Below are 24,987 nucleotides of genomic sequence, written 5' to 3'. Positions count from 1 at the left end.
TTCGTTTATTGAAATGCGTCTATCAAATTGTCGATCTTATTTTTTGAGATTAATGCACACAATGTTCGGCAAACACGCAGCTATTGTATAATATTTTAATATTTAAACGAATACCCACCCAATAGCATCGTATACACTGTAAAAAATGCACAGGTAAAAGTTAATTTGAGTTTAAAATATATCATAATCAAAACATTAATAATTCAATCGATTTTAATAATATTTTAAATTTTTAAATTCTCCCCGCAGAAACGAAACAACAAAAACATAATATTATACGCTCTCTTGGTTTTAAAATATAGCCGATGGGTAGGTTATTACTTATATTACTGACAGCGTACAATGTGAAATAAATAAATCAAAGTTAATATGTTTTTTATACGAATGCGATATATAATAGAAGATAAATAATATGCGGACCAATAAATTTCGTAGAATTCAGTTTCCTAAAACCAGTAAATGTTAAGTGTGTATAAAAATTACATTAAATATTTATATAAAAACTATACATAATATTGAATATTACAATATTTTCAATCAGAAGAACAACACCTGAAATACAAAGAATTATATTATTTTTTTATCCGTTGTAATGTTTTTTTTTAAATTTATAACGTTAATTTTTCTGATATGTACAATTAGCTATTCTGGTTGTAAATAAAAATCTTTTATATGAAATTGATAAAAAAAAATAAGTATATTTTGTATTATTTTTTTATAATAGGTATACCTAAATAATATACAGATATAATATTAATGTTGTTGTTGCATAAACCCGGTCATTAAAGTCTCTTATCCAGAATCTGCTGTAATTATAATATGAATCCGTATTGCGAGTTGAAAATTTTGAATATTTTGAATTTTATCAAAATAAAAGTTATTGTTTTAGCCACACGTTTTAACTTGCAATCGCTGAAAATATTATGTGCATTGTGGTCTTTATTTTAATACTTCTTAAGCTCGTAGCGGTCAAAGCACTTTGGTTTCAGTATTATTATAATATCATTTTTTGATTGACAAATTCAATTTCATGTCGAATTATAGGAATATGTACAACGGTAGTTAATATTCAATTTCAACCTTAATATTTAATTGATTATAGGCGTTTTATTCTATGACTTATGAGTTAGGAATAGGTACTACTTAACGTGGGAAATTATGTTTTTAACTTCAAACGAGCTTCCTAATCATTAATATTGGAAGTGAAGCGAGTGCAACTGATTTTTATTAAGTCGTTGAGAAAATTCTGCGTTAATCGACATTTGAAATTATTTTTGACGAATAATATCTACCTATGTACAACATCAGTACTCCATCATTGTAATTAGATAGTTACAGAATTATACTGTACGTCTGTACTACGTTCGTATTCGTATACTTTTTTCCCGATAATTCCATAAAAGACTTTAAAGCAATTATTTCTTAGCACGACCGTACCGGAGTACTTAAAAAAATTGTGCACTTCCAACATGATGACGTGATCCCGTCAATCGCTGGTACCTATATCAGCTATATACGACTCGCGGTGGATTGCTATATTATATTAGACGCTTAAACGTAATGTACGAACCGATCGAAAACAATATTGTGATAGACACGCGCTTTTCCAAACCTCGGCCGAGAGCGAGTACATATACGTTCAATAATAATATACCCTATATAAGTTCCTACCTATATATATATACCTCGTTTATAGTATATCGACTATATATATACCTACCGCGTACTCGAGTATCAGAGTGAAGTTTCATATACGGTGCGGCACGCGATGCCCGAGACACGGAACGCGAGAATCGCCCTTAACCACGGTCGGCGAATATTCGAGTTTGAAATAATATAATAATATTGATAAACAGGTACCACACCATACCGATCGGAGTCTGCGGCTGGTGCGTGCGTGCATGTGTGGGATAATCTCGCTGGATGCTCGGTATTGGCTCCGCGTTGCCCCGGGGATCGTCGAGGTAATTGCTTTTCCGAGTATAGACTTACTCGGTCGGTGTAATAATAATAATAATAATAAGTGATACACACACACAACGATATAATGTTATATTATTGGCTCTCTGCAATCGATTTACTACTCAGCGCAGAGACGAACGCTGACGACAAAAAAATAAACACGAAAACGGGGTTCATGAGATGACGGTTTATACACCACCGCGTATTATAATATATGTGTACACTGTAAACGGGTATACATATACTATTATTATAAATTTTTTTATTAGGACCATCGCCTCACGGCATCGTTCACCCCCCACCGCTCTCCCCGCGATATAGCATGTTATACGCGCGCGTGTGTATGTGTACAATTAGACAAAAACATATTACCGTACACACACACAGTATTGTGGTGCTGCTCTGCAGTGTCCTGAGGTACAGGACGTTTCGGAGGACGTTCATCTGGACACGGACCGCTTATGGGGCTATATTATATATTATGTGACGACGGCACGGACCGGTTATATACTGTGTAATAGCGTATAATATATTTTATTATATTATTTTATCGCCCGCCCGAACCCATAAAAATCGATTTGTTTTCTCACTTCGGAAACCATAATGTATAATATTATTATATCATGTTCGTGTATATATAGAGAGGAACAATCCCACAAGCTTCCTCTATACTCTCCTCCCACCCAACGCTGAATAGTTACGTAGATTTACGAGAATTCGGGAATTCTTCGACTAATATCGATATGACGTATAAACGTTACATAATGTTTCTCTGATATCCCATAGTTCACTACTAATTAAATACCGGAGGTGTAGGAAAACGACGAGAAAATTGATTTCGATGAAAGGGTGTGTAGAATAAACGGTCCTACAATACCCCGCGAGCGTTTTCGTAAACGATCTCTGCGTTGTTTTACGAGGCAAACAGTTCAAACGATGATAATGGTAAATTGTACATAATATATTAAAATTTATAGGATATACATAAGGGTGTCGAATTTTCTAACCATGTATACTTTGTACGTGAAAAGACAGCAAACTTATTGTTAAGTGACTCTATATACTGCAATATATAAACCATTCGTTTTAAAATATAATTTTTCTGAAATAATTTCTGACAAATTACACAATTATAATATGGTAATATGATACTGTGAACGTTGACGATCTTGTCACTATTAAAATGTACTTATACTATAATTCTGATTCAAAATTTAAAGAGTGAATGACCTCATTTGAATATTGGTAAAAATGGGGATGTGAACTATTGAGAAAAAAATCGATTTTTATTATAAATCATGTTATAACTACCATTAATATTTATAATAATTAATAGTATTTGGTTTTTAAAAAATACGAATTTACGATGAATAATAATTCGACAATAATACGCCTAATATTTTATGAGTATACATAAAAATTACAATTAATAAATTTGAATAATTTTACTACACCGTTTTCATTGGTATACATAATTTCCAGTTGTTTAATAAATTATATTTTATATGTTGAATTATTGTAACAGTGTAATTGAAAAATTAAAACGAGCGGACTCTAATTAATGATTATAATAAATAAAAACACTAAAATTAATGCGATTTGTGTGTACCTATTTTAAAAAAATTTAAAGTAGTAAATGGAAGAACAAATTATGAATATAATTACTTAAAAGTATTAATGTTTAATATTATTATTTATTTTATATAGTACCTATTTATTCAAATTACAAGCCATGTGCAGTCGTATAAATTATTGACTATAAATATAAAATTTGGTAATCATTGATGGCGGTTTACTAACGATATAATAAAAAAGAGAGTTATTTTTAACACGCTAAAAGAGTTAAATAGATTTTAAAGCTTTTAAAAAGATGTTCACCCAAGATGAACTACACGAGATACTGCACGTGTCGCGTAATATATTGTACGCTTACTATTGTAATATAATAAAGAACATATTATTTTGGTACGTTAACGAGGCTTTCCCATTGAAAATCTACAGCACAGTAATGCGAATAAAAACTCTCTCTCTTAACTTCTAATATAATAAATTGAACAAACTATTTACAATGTACGTTGTCCACCGTCTTAAAATATTTTATGTATACATATGATTATTATGATTAAAATGGCCTGAGTTGGGTTAACAATAAAGTGTTCAACGTTAAAGAACAAACTGAATTTTCGGACAATGTATATACGAAAAACATAATAGCAGTTACCGCAGCTGCTGTAGTTTTCTATACAATACTTAGGTAGACACTATAGGTGCTCTGCAAACAACGAGCAGTGACCAATGTGTAGACGGACATTACGCAATTTAAAATACTTGTACATATCACAGTAATAACACACTATACTACTGTATTATATAAACCCACGGCAATACTCTGAATGGTGTACACTTAAATATCGAAAATTATTAACGTATAACGAAAAATATTAATCGTTGTTTTAAGTTTTTAACATTTTTGGAATAATGGCATAATACATATTTTTAATTCCATACTCCGGAAAAGTAGCTATGTTTTTTGAGAATTTTAGAACATAAAAATCAAATTTCAAATGATGAGTAGCGTTGTTTAAACTTTTACAAATTTTAAGTTTTGTCACGTGGTGTGTAATGAGTCATTGACACCCCGCCAAATGTTGATTTTTTGACATACGACTAATTCACTTTTTTAAAGTTCAAATAATTATAAGTTGTAACTATAATTTATAAGCTGCAGTCATTCGAAATTCAATTTTTTAAATCATATAATATTTGAATTTTCAGAAAAGTATTATGCTTTAGAATGTGTAATAAAAAATTTACGGTTTCATAAAAAAAAGTAAAAACTTAAAAAATGATCATGTTAAATACAATTTCAAAAAAAATATATATTTCTAGGAACCTAAATTCTTTACAAATATATTAAGTATTTACTTTTAAAAGAATTGCTTTCTATATACAGACGCTTGGTACTTATAGGTACTTATACGTAGTTTAACTCCCTGGCATATACAACGTATGCATTAAAAATATCTAGTTTTTGTTTCAAACTAACAGCGTGTTTTACCTATATCGTATAGGTAGCTTGGTTTGACGTGCACCCACAAACGAGAATAGTTAGTTTAATATATTATATAAAATTATAATTTATAGTGGTTAATATAATAGTATAATAGGTAGGTATACTATATAATATATTAAATATTAATGCACTTATCGTGTATGCTAGAAATAACCGCCGAATCAAACGGTTATACTCGCAGCGTATGCGTATAACAACGAAAAACTACCCAAATTTTCATCCTCTCCACTGCCCCGGGTTCGACTGCAGCCAACACCTATATACATATATTATATTATTACATAGGATCGAAATACCACTTTATAAAAATACTACACACACACACACACACACACACACACACATATATATATATATACACCACCGCCGCCTTGTAATCGATTTTTCATAAATCCAAACCTTGAACGTGACCTAGAAAACCTGTTCTTAAACGTTAATGTATACGGCCCGTAGGTGTATAGAGGTATATAGGTATAGATCGTACACACATCATAGGCGTACGCTGGTTTTCGTGGCAATAAACAATTTTAATATTCGACAAAATATTATGGTTTGTACACTATATACTTATCGGATTCCGAATAAGGGTGTTTTGTCAGCTCGCGATTAGAGGTGTTCGGATGCGGTATAATATAATATAATATGCCAGCGGACGAGGTATCACGTATAATACCCATCGTTTATATTAATAATAGGTCTGCGTTTGGTTTCATTCGGTCGCAAACTTTTTCTTTTTTTTTTTTTTTCGAACGGGAGGAAAGCGGACCGGTAAAGGTCCGAGAAACGACCTGCACAGAGATTATAACTACAACTGAATCACGGTATTATGGCGGGGTTGGGTGTCTGCAGAAAGATTTAAACAAAATCGTTTTCGTAATATACGCTATACCTACTAACGCGTCGTACGACTAAACGGGAAGGAACGGAAAAGTGGCAATTAAAAAACCCGTCGCGGGAGTCGAAAGGTATAACCTTTATATTACAGAAACGAGACGGGACACCTGCAGCTATAGTCTCGGTCACGGGGACGCGCTCGTGTTTAGACGAAGACGATTTTCCCGCCACTGATGTACAGCTATATAATATAGCACAGCGGACGTCGTGTCGTCTTCAGCTATTTTGTACGGTGATTTTCGAGCATTTATTATCGAAAGTGAATAACATTAGTGTATATTATTATTATATTAATAAACTGCCTAGCTGCGTGAATGCATTAGCATAATTTTAATTTATTTTTTCAATACGATATACAATAAAAAATAACGTCTGATGGTTTATGGTTATATATACATGCGTGGTTTGACGTGGATAGAGTTTTTTTTTTTTTTTTGGAGATAGAAACCCCATTGGTTTTATATGGTATGTGCGCGCGCGCGCGTATGTATGTGTGTGTCGAAATTACTAAGCGATGCCGACGAACTGATGAAAATTTTATAGAATTCCAAACGGAATGATTATCAATGAAAATGTACGGATGCGCGTATATAATATATAATAATATTATGTGTACGTAGATAAATGACGAATGGTCGTTATCGCAGTGACATTTACATAAGATATTCAAAGAACCAGTCTAATTATTATCTAATTGGATTCTTGGTCAATAACTTATAACTTAATAATATGATTATTTTATATTCTTTTAAAACGACCGGAATAGGTTTTGTCGTAAAATTTTCATGTGCAATTTCATATACAAGCGGCTGATGTTTAATTACTGCAGATAAAGGAAACTGGATTTTTAGAAATCCAATAAAACGGCATTATAAATTAATCTAATAATGATTCTCTGTAAATAAATGTATTAATCATGGACGTTTTAGAGTTGTAAAAATGTTTGTTGGATTTTTTTTTATTTATAATACAATATCTAAATAAAATTAAATTTGTTCATGATAATCATAAAAATATAATAAAACAGATTTAATTCTCATTCGAAACTAATATGGTTTTACTAATACTAATTTTTTTAAGTTTATTAATCATAAATGTACCTATTATATAATTATTTTCCAATAAATGTTCATAAATAAACCTTTTATTTTTCATTAAAAAAAAAAGGATTTTATGATGCAGTTATGTTTTTAGAAATATAATATTATATTTATTATTAGTATACTTTTTATTAGACTGTATGCTGAGAAGTTAAAACCATTTAAACTAATAAACTATAATATTTCAAAAATTGAAATCATACCACAAATATATTTTAAACTATAAAGTGCACTTAATCCATAAACTAAAACTGTGTAAGTATACACTAAAAAAGGTAAATTTTATCACACAGTATCAACGAGTATATTGTTGGATAAATAAAAAATAAAGTAATATATATATATATATATATTACATAAATTATAAAGTATGTATTCACACTCCTCCAAATTATTATTTCAGTGATCTAAAATTAAACAATTAAAATATAATATGGATCCTACATCATAATGAAGAAGCTCAATAAATCGAAAATATCACTACATGGACTTGTCATAAAAATGAAACATCCTTCAAGTATGAATGACTCAGTTAAAAAACCGTAATGATTGTCAGCATGTAAAAACTTACACTACATACTATATTTTTTACTCTCCAGGAACTTAATAAATATCAAATATATCTTATATTAACCTGTCTACTATAGAAAGTCGTGTATATATTTTTTCTTAATTTGGGTTTTATACAGGAACTTACAAAAACCCATTAACTTGTACATTTACAGCAATTCAATATAAATGTTATGAAATAATTTGATATAATAACATTGTTATGAATATTCGTATAAGTAAATTAATGTAGGAATTATTTTTTCTAAATTACTTTACTCTTCACTTGATGTAACATGCCGATAACGCAATTAGATACTCGACTTATTTCCATCACCTGACCTAAACCTTAATCTCCGTTATTATAGTACGAGTATATAAAGGGATAATAAAGGGGTAATTATTTATCATTATCTTTTTTTTTTTTATCCAACATACTGTTCGAAATTGGTTGAAATAATTTATAGTGTTGTATCGCTTTTTGATTACTTATAAATATTTGTAGTTTTCTTTAAAATTAGTTTTCTATATTTTTAGACAAAATTGATTAGTTGTAATTACATTTAAGTCAAACATTTTTCCAACAGTAAGACATTAGAAAAGCGTAATGTAATTCAGAATTTTTTTATATATTATTGTATTATTAGTTTATTAGGTATAACTTATAAATTAATACATTGTAGGCACCTATTTTATAAAAGTACATTAATAATTTACATTATACTAACCGATTTTAATAATAATATTCAAAAGCTTAGAGATTAAAATTTTTTTTTGATAATTAAAGCAGTCTTGTATATTTTAAATTGTTTAAATTCTTGGAGAAAAAAAAAGTTAATAAAAAAAAGTTAGCAATAATCAAGGAATATAGAATCCTATATTATAACCCCTATTTTAAATTAAGGTACATTTTTAACTAAACTTGTCCAAAAACTATTTACAATTTTGACTATTAGCAGGCCACCGCATACCACACTATTTAGCCACACCTACGCTAAATAAAAAAGCATACCGTACTATGATTTACTCACACACAGAATTTTGTTTCAATGTTGGATTTGTAAAAAAACATCATAATTTAATCGAGCCGTGATTAGCAAAACATCTTATGGTAATATTCATGTTTCGCAATTTGTTATTGAATGTGTAGGTAGTTAATTATATTATTCAATGATGCAAACTGCATATTTCTGATGAGAGGAAATTATTCTCAAACACACGCATCGCAAATTAAAAAGTGTTGGTTTCCTTATATAGGTCATAGGATTTTTTTCTTATTTAAATTATTACGTGTACGAACTACCAATACTTATATCTATAAGTATTAGTAGTTGGTACCTACATTGTGCGCACGCATAAATAATATATATATATTTAATTAATTACCACGATTAGACTGACACGCACGGACTGATATCTATAATATTGTATATTTACTTCATTAATATATTCTTAAGGACAGATTCTCAATAAATGATGCACGCATATAGCACGTTGAAACGTTCTTATTATGCGAACAATTAAAACTATTATAGACAGCGATATAGCCGGTAAAAGAATATGATGAAAAATAAACAAGTTCAACATTGAAACTATAATTTCAAATCGGCAGATAGCAATAGTCAACATTTAAGTCTCTGAGATGTAGAAAGTTAATATTTACTTTTAAATAATAAATACGTATGATAGATTTTCCATTTTGTTTTCGTTGAAAAACTGTTAGCTTTGAATTTTCATCATGATAACTGTGTTAACCTTATATGTCTATGAACTATTTTATTGGTAGATTAAAATATCATATTTGATCAAACAATATTATAATATAGTTTAATTTGTTAAGTTTTGTCATTTACGGATCCAACGCTACACACGACTTTAGATTTTAGAAGCCTATTTTTTTACTATTAATCGTTGTTATATTCAATAAAAAAATGAGTTAGATACGAAAAAAATAAGATAATCGAACATTTACGAGTATATTTTGCAATGTTCGACTATTAGACGCTTATTGATACGAGCATAATTATTACACATCCGGTAGGGGTTATGTATGACTCAAGTAGTCAAGTCTAGAACAGAAAAATTCGTGTTCAATGCTATGCGCGTCATTCCTATAATATTATGTATAATGTTGTGAGTAATGTCTTTATTATGAGTGCACCGATAGGCTTAATACCGTGAGTAAGTATTTATCATATGCATTATTATTATCTATGGATCATTATTGAAAATTCCAAATTCAAGGACTACGGTGTACATTACACGATTAAACATAATATTTTATTATATAACATGTAAGTATGGGATGCCGTAGTAAATACTATTTAACTAAAAAATTTCTATTTCTATTTAACTATAAGACCGAAATTAAATGACAATAAAATACACACACACACACACACACACACACACACACACACACACACACACACACACACACACACACACACACACACACACACATGATATCAAACAAAAAATTGTTTTAATTCTAATTTAGTATATAGAGTATTTAGACTGCATGCAAAATGGAATAGGCACTTCGAAAAATGTTGGTCCACTTATATTATTATAATTTAAATATTCTATCTAACGAATAAGAAATTGAAAATGTACTTTTAATATCATTGAAAACAGTTTGGAAAAAAAAATCTCAATAGTTTGTCACATCCAAATAAATTGCATTTACATAAAAATGGATATGTATTATAAATATAAATAAAAATTACACAGAGATGACAATATAAATTATTATTATGTCATTATGCATTGTAATGTGTCATTTACCCACTAAGTTTTCCTAAATTCATATCTAGTCTATCCAATTCCCGTCCAATCGAGTTTTCGAGACGGTACCTATATATTATTATGTCATCGGTATGTACTCCAGTGCTAGTGCTTCGACAACTGTTTGCATTGAACCGTGTCCCGTCCCGGACTTCCGCTCTGCGCGTCTAATGTAACATCGTTCAGATGTTTGCATAATTATAGTCGGCCAAATTTTCCGAAAAATCATCGACAGCTGGTGGTTTTTTGACTTGTCACGTGACCGAGTGGTATACATTTTCGAATAATTTTGGAGAATATTTCATTCCCTTTTACGCCCCGATTACTTTGGATCGGTTCCGGTCTGCTAACCGATCACCGCTTTCGCGCGGGTGCGATATTAAAATATAGTATGATGTATCTATATATATATTAATAATAAACAACAGCGGTGGAAAGAAACTATTTGGTGGGAAATCTTACGGAGTGTCGTGAGCGCGTGGACGAAGCCCCGATATTCGTATATTAGTGTCTATAGAAACATGTCCGTTAAATAATTTTGGAGGTAGGTATAGGAGATGCCTCTTGTTATTATGAGTATAAATTTATTTTATATCTATTGTAATATGTATTATTATAGTAAAAATATGGGTACTCGGCAAACACAATGACCCGTTCTGACAGAGGTGTCTGAATTTGTTTTCGTGGTATTCGTCAGATGACTGTTCACCATTCACTCCATATCAAACGTCCAAGAAGCTAACGAGGCCGTTATTATAAGCATTACAATAGTTATTTTTATAAATAGTTCACATCATTCCGGTGGCTATATAAGATTTGTTATTCTCATCTCGAAGATATAATAATAATATACAGTGCGTATATTGTATCCGTACGTACCGGCTTAAGTGTGTATAATATGCATATATACGAGCAGGAAGTCCGCTATTAGGTATCAAGCTACTTTTCTGTACACGGGCACTGTTCGTACTGCCTACCTATATCATCAACATATTATTTAAAACACTAAATAATGTACACATAGACAGGTTAACATGATATACTCGATGTAACGTACCTAGGAACGAACCCAACCGTTCTAACCCATATGATGCAGCGGTGTATTCGAGCGAGGGTTTAAGGGTTAAATACGCCCATGATCTTGATCTTATAATGATATACTATTACGATAATGAATATTATATGATATCATATACATAACATAATCAAATATTTTGTTATTTTTTTTTCCGTTATTTGCTCAGTATACCTAGTTAACACTATCTTAAACCCTTTCCCGCCACATTTCTTGCACCACAGAAATCGTTTATAGTGTACTATACTACCGTACATATATAATATGTAGCTAATGGGTAAACCTATCCATAATATCCATAATAGGTACCTGCGTTATTTTTTTGAATACGAACTATTTTCAATACCTTACTATAAAGACACCTATTTAATCCTCCACTTCTAAATAAACTCCACGATATTTACAATAATTATAATAATGTCGATACGTATAATATTATATTATTATACATACAACACAATATTTATAAATTTAAACTTTTTGCGTATAGGTATGTAATATGTATACTGTATAGTACATAAAATGAGACACTTACTTGGAAAAAATGGTTTTTTGAATGTTATTTCTACACTGAATTATTCAAAGACACATTACAATAATAAGACTTTTATTCGTTGTCGACTATCTAGAAACGAAGATTCAGTATATTATATAAATATTTCGGTTGTCCTACCGAATACAATATAATTACTCGGATAGCTGTTAATTGATTCTCTGATACGATCAGTGATTACTACTAAAAAGGGCGGAGTAGTAACACGTACTTGTGTGTACACTACGGAATGCTGACGAGGGAACTATATGGAAAATTATGAAGAAATAACGTTCGGCCCACTATATGGGTGGGAACCGCTACTGCAGCAGATCCACGGGATCCAGGTGTTGTTCATGTTCACCCTCGGAAGAAAATAAATGAAATAAATTTAAAAAAACGTTTAATACGATCGTATCTGTAAAATCTTTACCGTATATTATTATATTTTAAAAAACGTTTAATTTTTAAACGACAGTAGATTCTTGGGGCGACGTAAGCCACCATATGGCGGACGCACCGTTTACGTAATTACACATCAAATCCGGAGCAATATTACCCCATAAAAGTTAACCCTTTATAGACCTCATAAATCGTAGCATCCGGAATCGTAAATCACAAAAGTTAATCTTTTATTATTAGTATATATTAATATTATGTACAAAAATAAAAAATATGGTTACAACGTGTACGGTCATACATATTTTACTTCATTTTTAGTCGCTATTAGTCCGTCATGAGTCACATAATAAAAAATTTATTTTCAGCTGAAAGACTAATTTTGTAGCTCATTTGTGTATTTAATATTCCATATAGGATCGATAAATTAAAAACAGTCCTTATTGTAGCTTGTGCACCACCCGGACGATAACTCATTATATAATTGATATGAACTCGTAAACGGTTTTAATCAGTAATATAAATATAATATTGACAAACATATGATATAACAATAGTACCTATAGAAAGTATATGTTTATGGATGACACTCTGCAGTTGGACTTAATTTAAATAAGATCATAATAGTATCGTTTGTTAAGACGTTTTAACACACACACATGAAGTGATTATCCGAAAAAAGCGCTTATAACTCTGTCTTTCTCTTGCACAATATTCGATAATATTATAATTAAACGAAATATCAATCATTCGACCTTCCCACATGCGAGGTTGATGTCAACATCAAACGCGTTTTCACCAAATGCCGACACTCAACACAGAGACAAATCAAAGCTCCCGGGATCATTGGCCGAATCGCTCAATCAGGACAACTGCACCACCTCTATAACCGTTATAAAATTTGTCATCACTGACAATATTTACACAACAAACTATATGATATATTTCTTAACTGATCATTAATGCGTTTATACAATTTAATGTATGTGTATTTGTTAACGGTGTTATGTATGTCAACCATGTGTAAACAAGTATCTGTGGATCGTTTCCAACAGCAATAATTATTATTGTTGCTGAATATATTTTAAAATGTACAATAATATTATGTACATAATATATTAATATTACCAATAGTATTATCTTGTAGAGATTTTAACGCAAGTGTATAGAATATAAGATAAATTACCAAGCATGCTCATTAATTTGTTCTTTAATAATGCACGAACCTATACAAAATCTGATTTTTGGAATTTTTAAATAGGTTTACTTAAATACCATGTTTTCAACGTTTTGAGTTTTTTTTATAGTATTCTTAAGGAGGAGTGTATCACTATCCTGTAGTAATACAAACTTCTTTATAGATCCATGATAATTATGTTTGAAAGATATGGTGGGATCTACGGTAATTTCAACATTTTATTCTAATCGATTTTAACATTGATTTTGTACAACCATATTTAAGAACTATTTTCCGCAGTGTAAATAATTTAATAACTGAGAAACTATTCGTTCTAATTTTTAATTAAGCGTATGGCAATTCTCAAAACGATTATTCGCTAAATGATTTTTACAGTAAAAAAGAGAGTTTTCATTTGAAAACAAAAGTTTGTAATATTACAGGACACTCCATAATTAATAAAAATACATCCTTTAAATATAATATTAAAAATTCCAAAAATGAAATTTAAATAAATTCATTGTATCAATGGAAAAAATAAGGGTTCGGTAAATCACCCTGTATAATTAGTGAAAATCGGAAACCCGCGCAAGTATCACACGGACTATACGTATAGTATCATCCACGTTGTAAACGTATTGCGTACACGCAAACTCGTTGCACCTATGACCGATGAATATGATGATGATGATGATGATATAATATTAATTATAATTTGTGTGTCTGATATATTCCGGAGTATATATATAGGTAAGTACTCGAGACTGCAACCAACAGTCTTGACCGTCTCCGATTCTCGTATATATGCCTCGTTTTCTCTTTTCCGTTCGGTCCGACCGCGACCGACTGGCCGGCCGATCGACCGACCGACAGATATACCCAGCAGCAATCACGATATGATATCGGAGTCGGATTTCCCACGGCCGGTGCATCTGCCTAGGCATAGCACACTTTTTGCCTCTCTTTCTCGGGCGCGTCACGCGGTCTCTGTCTCTCTCCAACGCTCTCCTTCTCTCGGGTCCTTCTTCATTTCATATATTACACGTTATTATATGAGCACTTCTCTCGTTTCCCGCCGTCGCGAAGTAGGTACATGCACATAAATATATACATACACATAATACCTTCCTACTTTATACTTGTTGCAGCTACCGGCGGCCGCGGGCGCGCGAAACTTTCGATTTCAGAGCTCACATCACGACTCTATATAGGACGAATTATGTATAGGTATGGTCGATTTGTATACAAAAAAAAAAAAAAAATCGACAAACACACACGTCTGTATATTTATACACGTATAATATATACCTATATCCGGCGCGTATCACACGTTTACATATGTTACACTATTTATAATGTAATTATATTTGGAATCGTTTATGGCGTTCATCGCTCTCTTTGCGGCGTGTAAATGACTACTTATACCCTTTTAAATATTTCAAACTCTGCATCGAAATTATTATAATATAGGTATATAATGGGTTTTTTGCCACTCCGTTATTATAATGTACGCCGGCCGGCCGTGTGAGGACTACCGGTTTGTGTGAAATTTGAAAACAAATTGCGGTCACGATCGATTATTTTCAAATCGAGTTTACTGCGAACATGATTTACGGATATTGTGAGTTTTGAGTTTTACTCATACTTATTATATTATATAGTCTATTCAATCGATATTAAACGTGCGAGAAAACCGTTACGCGCATTTAGTTTTCGTCCACATATATTAACTTTTACGAGTGCATTATATGATATTATATAGTATGGATTATTAGATGACGGCGGTAGACTATGGTGAGGCTTAAATCTAACGAATACCTATGGGTAGTATAGTAGTTAAAAAGACGTATTGTGTTACATGGAGATTTTTAATGTGGTTTAGTTCCGACTGTATTTTTTAATATACACTCAAAGACGACGCAATAAACAATCACATTAATTAACATTATGAAGATATTATACGCACACTGAAATTATAAGCGCACAAAATGCATGTGATTTAAAATGTTTCGATTAGAGCTCAAAACAGTGTGTCCAAAGTTATTGTTGTATAGCATTGCGGGTTGGGTCACTGATATTATATTTTACTTACGAGCGTGTGACTTTATAGCGTTTTCTTACTGTATTTTATCCTCGCTTATACGAAATCATTCTATAATATCGCCTCGAGTAACATAACATAATAATTATTGTAATAGAACAATATTATAATATAATAAATCATACGCCGCCGAATCGCGTGTTACCTCACATCAAAATTGCACACTTTCCTAATTTAATAATTGTAATTTATCTCTGGAACGGGCAATGCGGGGTATACCTATAGGTATGCAAATATGCGTAACATCACTTGACATCGTGTGTGCAGTTTAATCATGTAATTACATTTAATTATGAATGTGATTACCAAATTTAATTTTAAATGACGCGTAAATGACCGGTAAACTAATTAATAATATTAATCGAAATAGTAATATCAGCGGTTAAAATATGTAATAAATCATCATCATGTCGACTATATAGCAATAATATCTGACGTATTGTGTAACGACCGAATGCCTCAACAAATTGTTTCGATAAAACTTGCAGGGGATCGAATATATGAAGTTAAAATGAATGACAAAACATTGGGTTTGTGGTCGTGCAGACGAAAATTCGATTTAAAACAAGTTTACCGAAATTATAAACATCGCTGTTGGAACGTATTTCTTATTTGGTGTAATAAATTATTTGATATTTTCCAGTCACAATGCCAATGCGCTTCACCGCGCCGTTCCATTTATCATGACATTAATGCGTACACGAACTGCCGAACGTGTTGAAACGAGCGAGTTTCAAAAAAATAAAAACATACCTATCAAATAAAAATTAAGTACAATATATTATATACGTATATTGTGGTGTATTATTGATAGTTACCGCCAGTAATCGTTGTCCGTCGAAGGGAGACCGGACACATAAAAATAGACCTTTGAAGTAAATCGTTTCTGTTCGGTTTCGGACGTTGATCCTACGACAAAACTGGTTTTAAGTCTCAAAACGTTTTCCGTTTCATTTTTTTTTTTTGTATTTTTTCGTTTTGTTCAAATACTATTTTTATTTTTGTAAACAGTTTCTGCGAGACAGTAGGAAGCATGCTGCGTGTAATGTGTGTGATTGTTTAGGTACTTTGTCATGCAACAACAACAACGACGACGACTGCGTTAATAATGACATACGTGGTGGCGCGGTGGCGGCGCGAGACTTTATTTTCTACTTGTGGATTTCCGTTGACGGTCCGAACTTCATAAATCATTTTTCCATCGCCGGAGATCTCGCCTATATTCTGTCCTGTTGTGTCCGACGGTTAATCTCTCTGTTGCCTGGAATGTTTCGACTTGGCGTCGGCGGTGCAACGCTAATGGCTTTCTACCCGCAATACGTCTTCATAATATACTAAATGATAATATACTTTTATTATTATTATCAAGGCAATAACAAATTAATTTCACACCTTAACGACCTGTTCGACAAAACGGGACGCATTAACTAGCCCGACGAGAGGAGACGAATGAATTCAAACGACGGCGGTGAGGGTTGAGGAGAAGAAAAAGTCGTTAAATTTATTTTTTTGGTGTGCGCGACCCGAAATGCGTGTCCGGTAGTTCTTTATTATATATTTTTTTCACTGATTTATATATGTTTTTTTTTTATTATTTAGATGCGTACCCGCACACACACATCATATGTAATATATTAATAATATACGTATTTTAATGAATTAAACGTATATAATACAATTGACTCGACATGGCTGTGTAAGTATGGCTTATGGGCACGTGAGGCACGCGATAAATCGGTAATGGTAAATTGAAATCAACGTAATGGAAAAAAAACCTACATCCGCGTATTTTAGCACGATTAATTTATAGGAATGTGTAAATTCAAAGGGTGTTACGCGACAATACTGCACACAACAACATACTTAGCCGCGCGTATATTAGTATCGTTCAGAGATCGATCGATTTTAAAATATATTGCAAGCAGTTTTGCAAATTAAACCATCAAGACACAAACAAAACGATAGACAATCGAAATTTCAATAAGTCGATACTAGGTATATGCAGTTATATATAATTTACCCGCTTTTTGTGCGGTACGAATATTTAAAATTTTAAACGCCACTGGACACCGAAACAGTGACTACCTCTATATAGGCAGATGGGTATGACGGATATGCGTTTATAATATTATGTAAAAATAAGCAATTAGTTAACTACCATACACGACTCGCACGAGACAGAGCGATTAGAATACCGTATTATACTACTACGTCTTGTTGATAGTATTTGCGTAGGAGACAAATATATTTTTTGAGTTTGTTCTGTACACGTTTTCAGTTTCACAAGACGCAGTAATGAAAACATGACACTTTATTATAATTTGGTTTGTAGGAGGTCGACAGCTCGCGTTGTGAGGCCCGCTGATCCGTGTTTTATTACAAATTAGGACTAGGTAGTCGTTTTGATTTGTTACCTAAATTTTCGTTATTGATTAGTGGATACAACATCGAGTTCGTTATAATATGCAAATCAATAACCGGTGACATACCGTAGAGTGTACCTAAGCCGTTTGAAACATTGGGTGTAGTTATTTTATTTTCCCTGTTCCTTATACGTCACGTACATATATTAAAGTATGCGTCGCCGTGTTATAATATGTTATTATATACTCGTGTCATTGCCGGTTACGTAAAATAAAATGTAATTTTATATTATTAATTTTGAAAGCACGTGTGAACATATTATTATAATATACCTAAACTATTGTGGGATAAGCAAATCGATTATGGTTTATGATATAACATATTATTATATTATATTTAGCCAATACGCGTTAAGCATGTTTATCATCATTGGCCATTGCGTAAAATATTTTACCTTTATTGGTATTATAGTCATATATTGTTCGTTTTGTAGACACACAATTACACAAACCGCCATTGCTTAAAAATATATTCATACAATATCCAATAAGCATGTTCACTTTCTTTTATTCTCTAACAATGAATTTATTTAAATTTTGAATTTTGTTATTGTTTAGTATAGGTACTCTGCAGAGACTATATTTTCAAATACTAAGAATTGTTTATGGTTTAAGGAGTGTCTTGTGGAGATACAATCTTTTCTTTTAATATACAAGATATACTCTTTCATGTCATAAATATTAGTTAATATAATGTTCGAGTAAACTTAAAAAATCCAAAATCTTAATTTGAAAAAGTTCATTATTAAGGAAAAAAATGGGGTGAATATGCTTAACAAAACAATCTATACATATAATATATTAATATTATATATAATAAACATTGTATAACAATCGTCACAATTGTTCTTACATAAAAATGATGTTATATTGTGTAAGCTTTATTTCTAAGTCTCAGGCAACTGTCGTGAAGCGAGCTATACTTCTACATAAAATATAATACCAATTATATTTTACTTACAAATGAAAATAAGGTGAGTATTTGTTTGTTATTCCCACGAGATCGAGATCTTATTTGACAAATACAAATGACAATAAAAATTGCGATTTAAACATTAAATTACAATATGTTCACACACTGTCGACGTAAGTTCGTTCTAAGTAAATTTTATCTTGTTTTAGTATTACAAAATAATTTTTAATATCCGAGAAAAATCGTAATGTTGTTTACGTAACGTTATAATATAATATCTTGTTGTATACATACATCGTATTTTGTATACCATTTTTATCCAACTTAAAATTAATTGTAATGATGACTTATCAGTTATTTGTAATATATAATGTTCGGCGTGAAGTCAAAGAGAAAGCTGGGCCAGCTTTTAGAAATAAATTGATCTGCAGCGTCTGCCCACAAACTATGATATTGTGAATTGGAAATGTTCTCTACCTAGTTGTTGCCACTATTTCGTTATTAGCTCGTGATTTATGTTATTCGATTTATATTGTTTTTTTGGCGCGTCGGAAATGAAACACGGTTATTAGTAAGGCGATTCAAAAAGTACATTTAATGAGACTGTGTTTATCTGTAGAAATTCAGCATTTATAAAAAAAAAAAAAAAAAATGAATATATATATTTTTAAATCGTAATTTTCAAAACCAACGCAATAACCGTGGGATATGCTATGCCACATTACCTACTACTTATAGTTACACATACCTGTTACCATCTATTTAATACCTGCAATAACCAAAGACTATGATTAATGTACAAACGTAATATGTCGAACGAAATATATTCGAAATTGTACACTTATTGCTGTCTCTCTATATATTATACGAGTGTATTATTGAAATCTATTCGAAAACAACACCGTATACATATAATATAATGAAATTAATACTGGCAAGTTGACATTCGGATTTTTAACTGCAGACATTTAAAAAAACACATTTACATGTAAATTAACATACTTTTTAGTTGTTGGTAACAAACGTTCGAGTTAATTACAAATGGTCGTCGAGTAACGCATGAATTATCGAATTAAGTTGACTGAAATAGGTAAGACTATTACAATAATATATTATTGTGGTATTATGTATAGGTCCATAATGATTATTAGTGTATACTGTATAGGCGATTTGACTAATTTTCGATCTTTTTACACCAATAATATTAAGGTGGACCTTGACGTATAAGACTAAGAGAATAGACTATAATGTATCCGAATATATACTTGACGAAGGTCGTTAAGTATACCGTATAGCTGTATAAATATCATATATGTATATGTATAAGTGCACCTATATATATATATTTATATAAACACGCAAGTACGCCTAAAAGTATTTTAATCGAAAAAAATTATTAATCGACATAAAACTCGTAGGTACGCACGACCGTTATTATATTATAGAATGCCATTAAACGATTTTATGTACCTATGTGTATAAATTTAATAATGTTATAAACCGAGAGGGTACGTGCGTTAAACGTAACCAAAACCTGTTAGTTCGATGCAATCTAAACTTATGTGTTAATCGTCAAAATAAAAATTATCAATTTGTTGTTTTTCACAACTTTTGAATAATAAGGCATCATGCACACCTTTCCCTTTCTAATCTAACTGCTTCTCATTTTATAATATTATATTAATAATCTATTATATATAATATATTCGCGTAAATTATTTTTTATTGAGGTTTTTTGGTAGAACTTGCTCGTCAACTCGGGTCTAATGTTAAGAACAAAATCTGTGACATTAGAAATGTTAACATGTATAACACGTACACACATTACGCTCGAGCATTGCTATAATTGTAAGCGCTTTTTTTTTACCGAGTTATTTTTCTAATTTATAAGTTCAATGAATATATTTATTCCATTTTTAATAGGTGGCATAAATAAACTGAAATGACACGTACGCCGCATTTTCAGCTATATTGTATAAATAATAATATGCGGCAAAAGATTATAATTTTGTAGCCAATAAGATCCTATACCATAAATAATAACAATGAATAATAACGCACGTGAATTATTCATTTAAAAAATAATTACCCGTACGCACTATAATGGAGGCGTTGAAAATTTTTGTAAATGGTTTTGAGTTATGCAAATCGAAAACAATACGACTTATGAGTAGGTATCTACAATGCAATATTTACACTATATTTATATTATGTAGCATGTTTGGTGTGCCTAATCTAACTTAAGGTAAAATGTATACATTATTATATACGAAATTATAATAATAATAAAAATAAACAATTTATATAATATTTTATATAACTAGAGGGCTTTGCTGCCTTTTAACTTCGCTCACCAAACCGTAAGGAGCTTCACCACATGGCATTAATGTTGTCTTTTTGTATCTTGCGATTTGATAGGTACCTGTAAATTTAAAATATTGAAAAATAAAATATTTGGAAGATAAAACGTTCGAAGTTTAATAGTATATAATTAAGAGATAAAAAACGTACTAATGTACCTTAATTTAATAATTAACTAAACAACTAGTACAGCATCTGGTGTACTACCTAATGAAGAATAAGATGTATTTTTAACAAAATCTTTAATTATCATTTAAAAAAAAACAATTGTAGTTGCATACTTAATTAGTAATTACTATGTGTGACCTAGATGATGATTAAAAAATACTACATAATTAACTTATTTTTAACTAACTTATTAAAATAATATTAATATTTTCTTCGTAATATTACCTAAAAACATAATATGGAGTCAAAATAAAGCTGACCTAAAACTAATTAAAATTAATTTTTCGTTAACTTGCTTACCTTTGCGGTTATACGTACACTTAATGGATATTATGTAGTTCTGACGATGTAATTATGATGTATTTTAATATAATATACACATCACACCAACAGTATAATCGACTGCTTTCACTCCGTCGCAGATCATGCGAGCGAAAACCGATGGTGGTTTTTGTTTTCGGTGGGTTCGTCGCGGTTTTAAATTAAACACAATAGTTCATATCATATTATTATAAATATACTACCACGCAATAAATAATACATGACGCCCAACATAAGAATAGGTTTATATGTATATAAATATATTAACACAAAACATATACCATGGTTAACAGTTATATTAACTATTAGTTAATAACTTTAATATGTTTTTTTTACGCAGTTAAAACCTCATAGCAGCTAACAGCCAACAACTAAGAAAGAAATTAAAAATAAAATATCAACTAGGTGTAATAATATGATATCGTTTAGTAATAAATTATAACCTAGGTATCTACATATATATTTTTCTAAGTCATGACTGATAAAACATGTAAATGGATTAGATAAAAACATGCTCTCCTGCTATTATAAGTTTTAAAGTTCAACACTATTCAGTTTTTATAATATAATTATTTTATCTTTTTATCCATACAAATAATACAGTTTAATATTAGTAATTTATTTTATTTTATTATTCGTTCCAATATTATGTATATGTACACACAAAACAAACACAGTTTCGTAACTGCAATAAGTTTTGTAACTAAATTAACGCACACAATTATATCGTTAATCAACCGCAGGTTCGTTGAGCGTTAGATTTTGCTTAACCACTAGTGCATCTGTACAGTTTTCTCACGTTGTATTATATTATTATATTGCATAATATTTTAATTTATAATAATGATGGTTTCGTCGTGTCGGCAAATTATACGTTGGTAAACTTTTTCTCGTTAAAACTAAAAACGAAATAGAATCTCAGTAGACGAATGTCTAAAAATAATGAAAAATCAGTGATATACGATCATCAGTATAATAATATATGGGTACATATAATTTCATATAATAATTAATCTGTATACACGAGTACATGACTTATGACGATAGCTCCTTCAGTAGTGTATTTACTAAACGAAGTCTTAAGTAGTAAACTGGACACCATCTATTAATTTATAGTGATTATATTTTGTATTCAAGAAATTTGCTTATTTTGATAAATTATCAATAAAGTAATTTGAATAATCTCAAAATCCTATTTATTATATACCCACTTAATGTTTAATATGAAATATTACACGCCAAATAAATAAAATTAAACAAATTCATTTGAAAGGCTAATATCGTTGCATACTAATTTAATCATTTTGTTGTTTGTAATTATTGTTTTCTTATCATTCAATAATATAATACCTATCCATGGATGTTATCTGTTTACACCAATAAATTTCCGTTGCAAGTAGGTACATAGAAAGCCTATATTTACATCACTAAATGGTCAATTATTTTTTTTATTTAATCCGCAGCTAATATTGGTCACTATCCCAACCAATCAAATGCAAATCTGTAAATATAAATAACCGTAATCATAATAAAAATAAAATGTGTGGAAAGTTTACGAATATAAAATATAAATGCCATAGATATAATATAGGTAACGAAAATGTTCTTATAACAATATAGTCAATATACTTATGTTAATTACATTTACGTATTAGTTTAATAAAAATCATATATTTATTTTCGTTTTCATAAAAGTTTGGTGAAAATAAAAATGTTGTACAGTACCTAATAATTAAAGTCCATGCATGGTATCAGTCTGTATACAATAGCTGGTAGTCTAATAGTTGCTCATAAAACTCAATAACTGACTTTCGGTAAAAGTTTCAACTATCTCTATTCAAATTGATCTTTAAAGTTGTTTCCTTAAAGGTCTTTGATAACATTTTTATACTAAGACAAATCAAAAATCAAAAATAGAGTCAATATTTGGTATAGTAGATTGTAAAAAAATAAATAAATGAAAGATAAGATAAAGGAGTGTTAGAAAAGTACCAATAGTTTGTGAAAGAAAACTTAAAGGTTAATCTACCATTAAGTATGATGGAACTATGAAATATGTAATAGTAAATTTAAGATTACATTGTGGTAAATCGATCAAACTATTTCTCAGTTTAGTAAGGAATATTTGTGATTGGTTGTTCTTCTGCGGCCATTAAGATAGATAGATAGTTGTTATGGTTGTAGGATAGGAGTGCAGTTATACTAGAGGAGAGAATATATGTAAAACTTTTGTAAACCTATTCGTTTTATGAGATGGCAGACGATATGCCCATCAACGAATCACGTATAATATAACATAGTAATACTATAAAATATGATATAGTAACATTAAAATGTGTTTTCTGTGGTTTTATTTACCTATAGGTTATTATGTACCTATATAGTAAATTATGTATAAAGTGATAAGAAGAAAAATAGAAATATATAATATGAAAAATAACGAACACATGTTAATATGGTAATATGTCTATAATAAAGAATATACATTATACAAGTTCCAGAAATTGTTGAACACGGACGATGTAATATTTTTAATACGTTATTATATCAAAAGAAAATTTTCTATTTGAAAATGCTTAGAAAATTATGATTTTCTTAAGAAATCATTCGTCAAAAAAAAAAAAAATTGTTTTGAGGCTTTGGATAGTATTTTTATTTTAAACTGTATAATGACTATAATGAGTCAATTATTCACAGTCTAATGTTAAAAACTACCGAGTAAAAACATGTGGGTATAACGTATTTTTTAAAATTTTAAGTTAAAGTTCTTTACTCACGTTAATCATTATATCACAATAATAATGTCGTTCCGGACTAAATGCCATTTCCAAACGATTCTTCAGTCGTACATATAAACCTAGGAAACAATTACATTAAAACTGAAATCGAAAAAAAATATAAATTATGAAATAGTAACGAAAGAAAAAAAAATATTACAATAAATCGTCTACGTCGGTGTATAATGATATTATTATGTTAGGCTGCAGCTCACGGGGCACCCTAAAATTAATGTATTATGAGTGCGCCGGCAGACGTCTGCTGGCAGACGGATAGAAAATCGTTATGAACTCACCCCGCAGAGATAATGGGCACCGTTTAAGTGGTTTTTTATTTCGTTATTGTTATTATTATTATTTTCGATAACGGACTTG

The 24,987-nt window shown here is 30.3% G+C and overlaps 1 long non-coding RNA gene across 1 annotated transcript; it reads right to left on the bottom strand.

The window, feature by feature from the left end:
- Positions 1–23,047: 23,047 nt before the first annotated feature.
- LOC114124392 (uncharacterized) lies at positions 23,048–24,679 on the bottom strand. The gene is made up of 3 exons (XR_007603297.1): positions 24,613–24,679; positions 23,561–23,725; positions 23,048–23,336 (listed from the first exon to the last, which is right to left on the bottom strand). It is a non-coding gene; the product is annotated as an uncharacterized LOC114124392 (long non-coding RNA).
- Between the last annotated feature and the right edge of the window lie 308 nt (positions 24,680–24,987).

This window comes from Aphis gossypii, chromosome 1, assembly GCF_020184175.1.
Source record: "Aphis gossypii isolate Hap1 chromosome 1, ASM2018417v2, whole genome shotgun sequence".
Lineage (NCBI taxonomy): Eukaryota > Metazoa > Arthropoda > Insecta > Hemiptera > Aphididae > Aphis > Aphis gossypii.
Note: the sequence above shows the minus strand (reverse complement) of the source record. Positions and strands in the feature narration are given on the sequence as shown.